Consider the following 10,182-nt stretch of genomic DNA (forward strand, 5'->3'; position numbering starts at 1 on the left):
GGGGCTGTGGGCCCCCTCCCCACAAGGCGGCGCGGCGGGGCAGGGGCCCGCGCCGGCCTATGAAGGGGGCCCACGGTGGCCCTCCTCGGCTCCTCCTTCTGGCTCTCGTCATCTTCTGGAAAAATAGGATTTTTCATATAACTTTCGTCAATTGTTGATCTTCCGAAATATTGCATTCTGACGGCGCTTTTTCCAGCAGAATCCTGACTCCGGTGCGCGGTCCTCCAATAGTCATGAAACATGCAAAATAGATGGAATAACATAAGTATCATCTCCAAATATGAAACATATCAATGAATAACAGCAAATTATGATATAAAATAGTGATGCAAATTGGACGTATCAACTATTTTCTGGCGCCGTTGCCGGGGAGGTAAGGTAAAAGGTATTCACATCCTCCGACTACTAAGCTATTTCCTAGCACTGTTGCCGGTGTGTGAGTGCTCGAAGCTATTTCCTTTAGATTCTGCAATTGCATCTTTTTGTTTCTTGTAAACACTAGTAAGGCATAATGGAAAACAACTGTGAGCTTTTTAATCTATTTCCTGAGTTAAGACATGGATTGTTTGATGCGAAAATTAAAAAACCTATGGAACCTTATTTGCATGCTAATGGCAATGTTATTAGTATGAATGCTTTGAACACCACTGTTGCTAATGCTATGGAAAATTCTAAGCTTGGGGAAGCTGGTTTTGATGAGCATGATATTTTTAGTCCCCCAAGCATTGAGGAGAAAATTTTCTTTGATGATACTTTGCCTGCTATTTATGATGATTATAATGATAGTGGTATTTTGGTGCCGCCTACTATGGAGGATAAATTTTATTATGATTATACTATGCCTCCTACACTTGATGAGAATAATAATGATAGCTACTTTGTTGAATTTGCTCCCACTACAATTAATAAGAATGACTATGCTTATGTTGGGAGTAGTAATAATTTTATGCATGAGACTCATGATAAGAATGTTTCATTTGATGGTTATATTGTTGAGTTTGTTCATGATGCTACTGAAAATCTTTATGAGAGAGGAAAATATGGTTGTAGAAATTTTCATGTTACTAAAACACCTCTCTACATGCTGAAAATCTTGAAGTTGCGGTTGTCTAGTTTTCCTATGCTTATTGCATTATGCCTACATGACTTGTTTATTTACAAGGTTCCTTTTCATAGGAAGTGGGTTAGGCTTAAATTTTTTTTGAATTTGCTTTTTTATGCTCTCTTTTGCTTCAACTCTTATTTCTTGAGAGTGCAACATTAAAATTGCTGAGCCCATCTTAATGGCTATAAAGAAAGCACTTCTTGGGAGATAACCCATGTTTTTATTTTACTACAGCAACTTTGTTTTATATTTGAGTCTTGGAAGTTGTTACTACTGTAGCAACCTCTCCTTATCTTTATTTTATTACATTTTTGTGCCAAGTAAAGTCTTTGATAGTAAGGTTCATACTAGATTTGGATTACTGCACAGAAACAGATTTCTTGCTGTCACGAATTTGAGTAGTATTCTCTGTAGGTAACTCAGAAAAATCTGCCAATTTGCGTGAGTAATCCTCAGATATGTACGCAACTTTCATTCAATTTGAGAATTTTCATCTGAGCAAGTTAAGTGCCTCTAAAAAATTCGTCTTTACGAACTGTTCTGTTTTGATAGATTCTGCCTTTTATTTCGCATTGCCTCTTTTGCTATGTTGGATGGATTTCTTTGTTCCATTAACTTCCAGTAGCTTTGTGCAATGTCCAGAACTGTTAAGAATGATTGTGTCACCTCTGAACATGTGAATTTTTGATTATGCACTAACCCTCTAATGAATTTGTTTCGAGTTTGGTGTGGAGGAAGTTTTCAAGGGTCAAGAGAGGAGGATGATACAATATGATCAAGAAGAGTGAAAAGTCTAAGCTTGGGGATGCCCCCGTGGTTCATCCCTGCATATTTCAAGAAGACTCAAGCATCTAAGCTTGGGGATGCCCAAGGCATCCCCTTCTTCATCAACAATTTATCAGGTCACTTCTCTTGAAACTATATTTTTATTCGGTCACATCTTATGTACTTTACTTGGAGCGTCTGTGTGCTTTTATTTTCATTTTATTATTCTCTGAATAAATTCATGCTTGTGTGGGAGAGATACACGCTCCGCTCGTGCATATGAACACATGTGTTCTTAGCTTTACTTTTAATGTTCATGGCGAAGGTTGAAACTGCTTCGTAATTGTTAAATGGTTGGAAACGGAAAATGCTGCATGTGGTAAATGGTATAGTGTTTTGATACTTGGCAATTTTTGTGCTCATGTTTAAGCTCTTTCATCATATACTTTGCACCTATTAGTGAAGAAATACATAGAGCTTGCTAAAATTTGGTTTGCATGATTGGTCTCTCTAAAGTCTAGATATTTTCAAGTGAGGTGTTTGAACAACAAGGAAGACAGTGTAGAGTCTTATAATGCTTGCAATATGTTCTTATGTAAGTTTTGCTGTACCGGTTCATACTTGTGTTTGCTTCAAACAACCTTGCTAGCCTAAGCCTTGTATTGAGAGGGATTACTTCTCGTGCATCCAAATCCTTGAGCCAAAAACTATGCTACTTGTGTCCACCATACCTACCTACTACATGGTATTTCTCCGCCATTCCAAAGTAAATTGCTTGAGTGTTCTCTTTAAACAATTCAAAAGTTATTACCTCTTATTTGTGTCAATGTTTTATAGCTCATGAGGAAGTATGTGGTGTTTATCTTTCAATCTTGTTTGGCAACTTTCACCAATGGACTAGTGGCTTCATCCGCTTATCCACTAATTTTGCAAAAAGAGCTGAGAATGGGGTTCCCAGTCCCAAATTAATTAACTTTCATAATTTTACAAATAGACACTCCTCCATGGTATGTGATTGTTGGATGGCACCCGAGGATTCGGTTAGCCATGGCTTGAGAAAGCAAAGGTGGGGAGGAGTGTCATCTAAATAAAACTAAAATAAAAGGCACTCCTTCATGGTATGAGATTGTTGGCAGGCATCCGAGGATTCGGTTAGCCATGGTTTGTGAAAGCAAATGTTGGAAGGAGTGCCACCCAAAAATAAAAATCTTTCATGGGAGCCGCTCTTTGAAAGTCTATCTGGCAAGGGGGTTAGAGTGCCCATTACCATTCGTTGACAACAACAAACACCTCTCAAAACTTTACTTTTATGCTCTCTTTATGTTTTCAAAATAAAAGCTCTAGCACAAATATAGCAATCCATGCTTCCTTCTGCGAAGGGCCATTCTTTTACTTTTATGTTGAGTCAGATCACCTACTTCCTTCCATCTTAGAAGCAAACACTTGTGTCAACTGTGCATTGATTCTTACATGCTTGCTTATTGCACTTATTATTTTACTTTATGTTGACAATTATCCATGAGATATGCATGTTGAAAGTTGAAAGCAACCGCTGAAACTTAATCTTCCTTTGTGTTGCTTCAATGCCTTTACTATGAATCTATTGCTTTACGAGTTAACTCTTATGCAAGACTTATTGATTCTTGTCTTGAAAGTACTATTCATGAAAAGTCTTTGCTATATGATTCAGTTGTTTAATCATTGTGTTTACCATTGCTTTGAATCACTTCATTCATCTCATATGCTTTACCATAGTATGATCAAGATTATGTTGGAAGCATGTCACTACAGAAATTATTCTTTTTATAGTTTACCTACTCGAGGACGAGTAGGAACTAAGCTTGGGGATGCTGATACGTCTCCAACGTATCTATAATTTCTGATGTTCCATGTTTTTTTTTATCACAATACCTACATGTTTTGTTCACACTTTATGATGATTTTATGCGTTTTCTGGAACTAACCTATTGACGAGATGCCGAAGTGCCAGTTCCTGTTTTCTGCTGTTTTTGGTTTCAGAAATCCTAGTAAGGAAATATTCTCGAAATTGGAAGAAATCAACGCCCAGTATCTTATATTTCAAGGAAGCTTCCAGAGCACCGAAGAGGGGCCAGAGGCGAGGCCCAGGGCCACCACACATGGTGGTGGCGCGGCCCAAGGGGGGGCGCGCCCCCCTGTTGTGTGGCTGCCCCGTAGCCCCTCCGACTCCAACTCTTCGCCTATATAAGCCTCCCTGACCTAAATCTTCGATAAGAATAAGCCACGGTATGAGAAAAGTTCCGGAGCCGCCGCCATCGCGAAGCCAAGATTCGGGGACAAAAGTCTCTGTTCCGGCACGCCGCCGGGACGGGGAAGTGCCCCCGGAAGGCATCTCCATCGACACCACCGCCATCTTCATCACCGCTGCTGTCTCCCATGAGGAGGGAGTAGTTCTCCATCGAGGCTAAGGGCTGTACCGGTAGCTATGTGGTTCATCTCTCTCTCCCATGTACTTCAATACAATGATCTCATGAGCTGCCTTACATGATTGAGATCCATATGATGAGCTTTGTAATCTAGATGTCGTTATGCTATTCAAGTGGATTTTACTTATGTGATCTCCGGAGACTCCTTGTCCCACGTGTGTAAAGGTGACGAGTGTGTGCACCGTGTGGGTCTCTTAGGCTATATTTCACGAGAATACTTGTTCACTGGGTTATGATTTGAGTTGGATGTCTCTATGAAATTGTGGTGTGTTATTACCTCCTATGAATGCTCATAGTGACAGCGTGGGGTGTTTATTAGTACTTGGGAATACATCTTTAAGGTTTGCCTACATGATGAATTAGAGTTCGTTATCTTGCCAGAGAGTAATTCAGAATAGCATAGTGAAGTGCTTATTTATATTCCTTTATGATTGCAATGTTGAGAGTGTCCACTAGTGAAAGTATGATCCCTAGGCCTTGTTTCTAAGCATTGAAACACCGTTTCCAACAAGTTCCGTTACATGTTTGCTTGCTGCCATCTTTTATTCAGATTGCTATTACCACCCATATTCATTCATACTACTTGTATTTTACTATCTCTTCGCCGAACTAGTGCACCTATACATCTGACAAGTGTATTAGGTGTCTTTGGGGACACAAGAGACTTCTTGTATCGTGATTGCAGGGTTGCTTGAGAGGGATATCTTTGAGCTCTTCCTCCCTGAGTTCGATAAACCTTAGGTGATTCACTTAAGGGAAAACTTGCTGCTGTTCTACAAACCTCTGCTTTTGGAGGCCCAACACTGTCTACAGGAAAAGAAGCCAACAGTAGACAACACACACCACCCCTTAGAGCGGCCAGGGCCTGGGCCACGCCTAGGGTTGGCCTGGCTGCCCTCTGGCGCTTCTTCGTCCCCCCTTAGGTCTCTGTCTTAGTTACGGAGAAATATTGACTTCAACTTTTGTCTCGTCCAATTCCGAGAATATTTCCTGTACAACTTTTCTGAAACAAAAAATAGCACAAAACAGGGAACTGACACTGTGGCATCTTGTCAATAGGTTAGTGCCGGAAAATGTATAAAAGTGTAACGAAGTGTATGTAAAACATAGTGAAATTAGTGCAAAATAAGCATGGAGCATCAAAAATTATAGATACATTTGCGACGTATCATGTGTTGAAGTGTATAAGTAGATTGCCTAGCTCTTTCCATTAGTTCGGACTTTTAGTTCAAGTGGCTAGTGCATGAAGCTTAACATGGTATCAGAGCCCCAGGTCTCGAGTTCAAATCCTGGCTTTCACTATTTATTCTAAAGGGATTTCTATTTTCGTGCCCTCGGTTCCTTAGTTGTGCTCAGTTTTCCCCAGCTCCTTAGTTTTTCCTCAGTTTTCCCCAAGTCCTTGTTTGAAACCCGCAGAAGCAGCTCCGACGGCAGGAATCCGTTAAGTTGACCGTTCCATGCTGACGAGTGGGGTCGTGTTGTTTGTGGGGTCGCGTCATGTGGGGCTAGTAGGAAGGAACCGCATGGGACAGGACGAGACCATGTTTGTGTGGCCGTGTGGGGCCGTAGCGTGTGGAGCCGTGTGGGTCCGGGACGTGGGCACGAGTGGTTTCTGTCTCTTTCGCCCGGATTAGCGATTTTCAATGTACCTTTTTCCTCTCTCTCGCTCGATCTCATTCCTATTTGATAGCCCAAATTGGTAGCAAATCTAGAGAAGCTTCTCCTTCTGTTTTTAACGCCATTCATTTCTTTATGCCTTCGTTTTTACCCAATCGGGTAGGAAATCTAGGGCACAAATCCGGAGAAAATATAGGATAAGCTTGCATAGAGCAGCCAACATAGCATAGATATATTCACGACGGATCCAACGGTAGTACCGATAGAACCCTACAACATAAGCTACATTTTACATGAATTTAAGCTGCTCTACGAGATAGAGCCGGTCATATACGAAGAGTGCGGTAGGCATGTTCAACGCCTCCGGAGTTGCGCACGTGACTCGCTCTGGAGGTTGCGCGGTGAATCCCAAGTGCTTTGTGTTTGTCCATGAACGCATGCACGTTCACCGTCGTTCCAACTCTAGCGCCGCATACTGCCAATGGATTCGAGCATGGTTCACCGGGCAGTTGAAGTCGGTGGCGCGGAGCTTCTGTTGCGAAGGGGCACTTGTAAATGCCTCGAGCAAAGGGGCCATCGTAATGGCCGGATTGCGGCCTCCTGAGGACGTGACGAGTCTTGGTGTGGAAGGACTCATCGTCGCTGTCGACGTCGCTGCTCTGTACCTGTCACGTAGCACCAAAGATCGTGCAAAAAACATGGAGTCAGTTGCAACGATGATGTAACAGAGAGTGAACAAAGATCATGCATGATAATATGGGCTCAAAAAAAGAGGTTGCCTCAGTTACATTGGACACACTTATATCCAGGATTTGAGTCAGCAAACCAAAGATCATGCACAACACACCAATTGTTTACTGACCAAACCCTGAATCAATTTGTGCCCAAATATTCATCATCATCGGCACAAATCTTAAACAAAAGCAAATCACAAGCACTAATAACGCAAGATCTAACACAAAAGGATTGAACTAGGAACAGACGCACCCTAATAACGCTAGATCTAACACAAATGGATTTAACTAGGAACAGACGAACCCTAATAACGCTAGATCTAACACAAATGGATTGAAATGGGATAAGAACAAGGGAGCAAAGGGTTACCTTCGGCTCGTCGTCGACGATGCTGGTGTCGTAGGGGTTCTCCGGCGCGACGTACGGCACTGGTTCGTACGGGTCCCAAGCGACGGGGGCCTGGACGGTGGCGGCGGCCGATGCGCCGGCGGGCCGATGCGCCGACCGCTACGTTGGAAGCAGCGACGGGGGCACGGACGGGGGCAGCGGCCGATGCGCCGGCGGTTGATGCGCCGACAATGGGCATCTCATTCTTCTCCATCGCCGGCGGTTTTCTTCGGGGTTTTTTCTTCGGTTGTGGAGAAGATGATGGGACAGGAGAGGCGGTTGCAGTGAGAACGTGCATCGAGGGAGAGGAAAAGGGCTCTATAAAGACGAAGGTGACGTGTACCGCAACACGCGTCCGCTATGCACGGCTGTAGCGTGCACCGCGACACGAGTCTAACCCTGGGACGTTTGGTGTACTCAGTTATAACCTCGGGCCTTATACAGAAATTTTATCGTACTCGAGTTTTCCCCTCGAGTACTTAGGCGGCAAGTGCAATATACTCAGTTTTACCCTCAAGTAGCTAGTCAACGGAGAGTCAACAAATGAGATTAACATATCTAACCGAGGCATTTCATGCGCAAAAAAATTCAAAAAATAAAAACATAGTGGCACCTACTCATGGAGTCTTCCTACGCAACCTGCCACCAAGAAAACCTTAACAAACATATATAAATCAAGTTTTACCACAAATTGCCACTTCTCAGAATCACTAGTGTAGCTATGAAGATGCATGGTTTTCCACTCAAACCCCTTTGGAAAAAATCTTCCCCAAAAACATAGTTTGTCTAAATGATGCCATAATTGTCACACTCATGTATATTTGAATTGCAAATAATTTGATGTAGCCCAATATGAATTATATTGTACAAAACATGCATTTTTCATTTTGTAATTCTTTTTGTTTGAATCCCTTAGTCTATTTACTATTTATGTGCCCTTGGATTGTTAGTACTACTCGGTTTTGCCCTCAAGTTACGTCACAAATGCTCTCATAAGCCCAAACTTATCCTGATTGGTTGAGCCGTTGTCACACGGATCGACTCCACGAGCCGTTGATCAGCCGATCTAACAGGCGGTATACCCCTCCCCGTCTCTTCGTGGCCACCCCTCTCTCTCTCTTCGTGGCCACCCCTCTCTCTCTCTGTCGGTGGATATAGTTTTGGCTTTGGCTTTCCTTTTTCTTTTAGGGGATATAGTTTTGGCATATAGTTTTAGTAATTTGAAACGACCCAAAAATGGTATAATTTTGGTATAAACATGAGGCATACATATTTGCGGATTTCGGTGAATGCATTATTGTCACCCCCTAACAATTATCAACTATCTTTCGCTTTCCTTTTTCTTTTAGGGGATATAGTTTTGGCATATAGTTTCGGTAATTTGAAACGGCCCAAAAGTGGTATAATTTCGGTATAAACATGAGGCATACATATTTGCGGATTCCGGTGAATGCATTATTTTCACCCCTCTAACAATTATCAACTATCTTTCGCTTTCCTTTTTCTTTTAGGGGATATAGTTTTGGCATATAGTTTCGGTAATTTGAAACGGCCCAAAAGTGGTATAATTTCGGTATAAACATGAGGCATACATATTTGCGGATTTCGGTGAATGCATTATTGTCACCCCTCTAACAATTATCAACTATGTTTCGCTTTCCTTTTTCTTTTAGGGGATATAGTTTTGGCATATAGTTTCGGTAATTTGAAACGGCACACACTAATATAGTTCGGTGAGCAATCATAAGAATCCCTTGTATAAACATGAGGCATACATAAAGCATTCCAATATTGTTTGTAATTTCGGTGAATACACACACTAACCATGAAAACAACTACAAGTACATGTAACTGAATAATGAATTTGTAACAAGGTATCCCTTGTAACAACTTCTAGCGCCTGGTGAGCAATGATAAGAATCCGATCGCAATTATACAACAGAAAAAACAACCAGCTATCAGATTAGCTTGCTTCTTCAACTCGATCAGCTGCCTTAATCGCTTGTTCATTTTCTTCGGTTCTCCCTTCACATCCACCAGTCCTACATTGGGAGCATTAGGCATAATCGGAACGGCTCCTCTCTCCGCCGCATTCTCTACAGCAAGTCCCCCCCTCCCAAATTGCGCTCCCCAATAGCGCCAATTGATTCCTGTAATTGAAGCCTCTGAACGTACACATCGATCCACTCGAAATGCCTGCATTTCTTCGGGATCCGAAAACAACAACGGGAACCCTAAATCCCAAATTCGATGGAATAGCAAGAAAATCGAGAGAAAACAGAGAAATTGGAGCGAGATCTAACCTTATCCCCCTCTATATATGGCAAGCTCTCGCATGCAAGGAACTCACGTTCACGGTTGCCGTTCTCGTCCGTCTTGCTGGATCGACCGCTTCGAGGCTCTCGGCGTGGGCGGTCGGGCATCTTGTCAAAGGCACGGGTCCATACTGCGGCCATGAAGAACGGGAGGTCGAAGAGAAACTAGACATCACCCGCCTGCCGGAGAAGGGCTGCCGCTGGCGGATAAGAAGAACAATGGGGCGCGGGGAAAGAAAGGGGAAGCAACGGCACGGGCACGGGCGCAGGGCTGGCTCGGGCTCCCATTTTGCAACGGTCACCTGGGTAAGCTGTGGGTCCGGCGCACTTAACGTGGACAAGTTGTGGGTCCCACGATGATCTGGATAAGTGAAGACGTGTCCACTGCGGGGCACCAACAGCGGCCCCACTTGCCAGCACCAACCAACGTCAACTAACGGGATTCCTTCCGTCCGAGCTCCTTCTGCGGGTTTCAGACAAGGTTTTGGGGAAAACTGAGGAAAAACTAAGGGGCTGGGGAAAACTGAGCACAACTAAGGAGCCAGGGGCACGAAAATAGAAATCCCTATTCTAAATTCCCCGCAGCCTCCTGCCACGCTCGGCCTCCCGCTGCCTCTTTGCCTCTCTACACGTGTTGACTTGTCTTCTCGTCTTCCCGTCACACGTGAGAGGGGTGTTGAAGTGTATAAGTAGATTGCCTAGCCCTTTCCATTAGTTCGGACTTTTGGTTCAAGTGGCTAGTGCATGAAGCTTAACGCACACGCGGAGATGGTGACAGAATTGGCACGCCAGC

This window comes from Lolium rigidum, chromosome 6, assembly GCF_022539505.1.
Source record: "Lolium rigidum isolate FL_2022 chromosome 6, APGP_CSIRO_Lrig_0.1, whole genome shotgun sequence".
NCBI lineage: Eukaryota > Viridiplantae > Streptophyta > Magnoliopsida > Poales > Poaceae > Lolium > Lolium rigidum.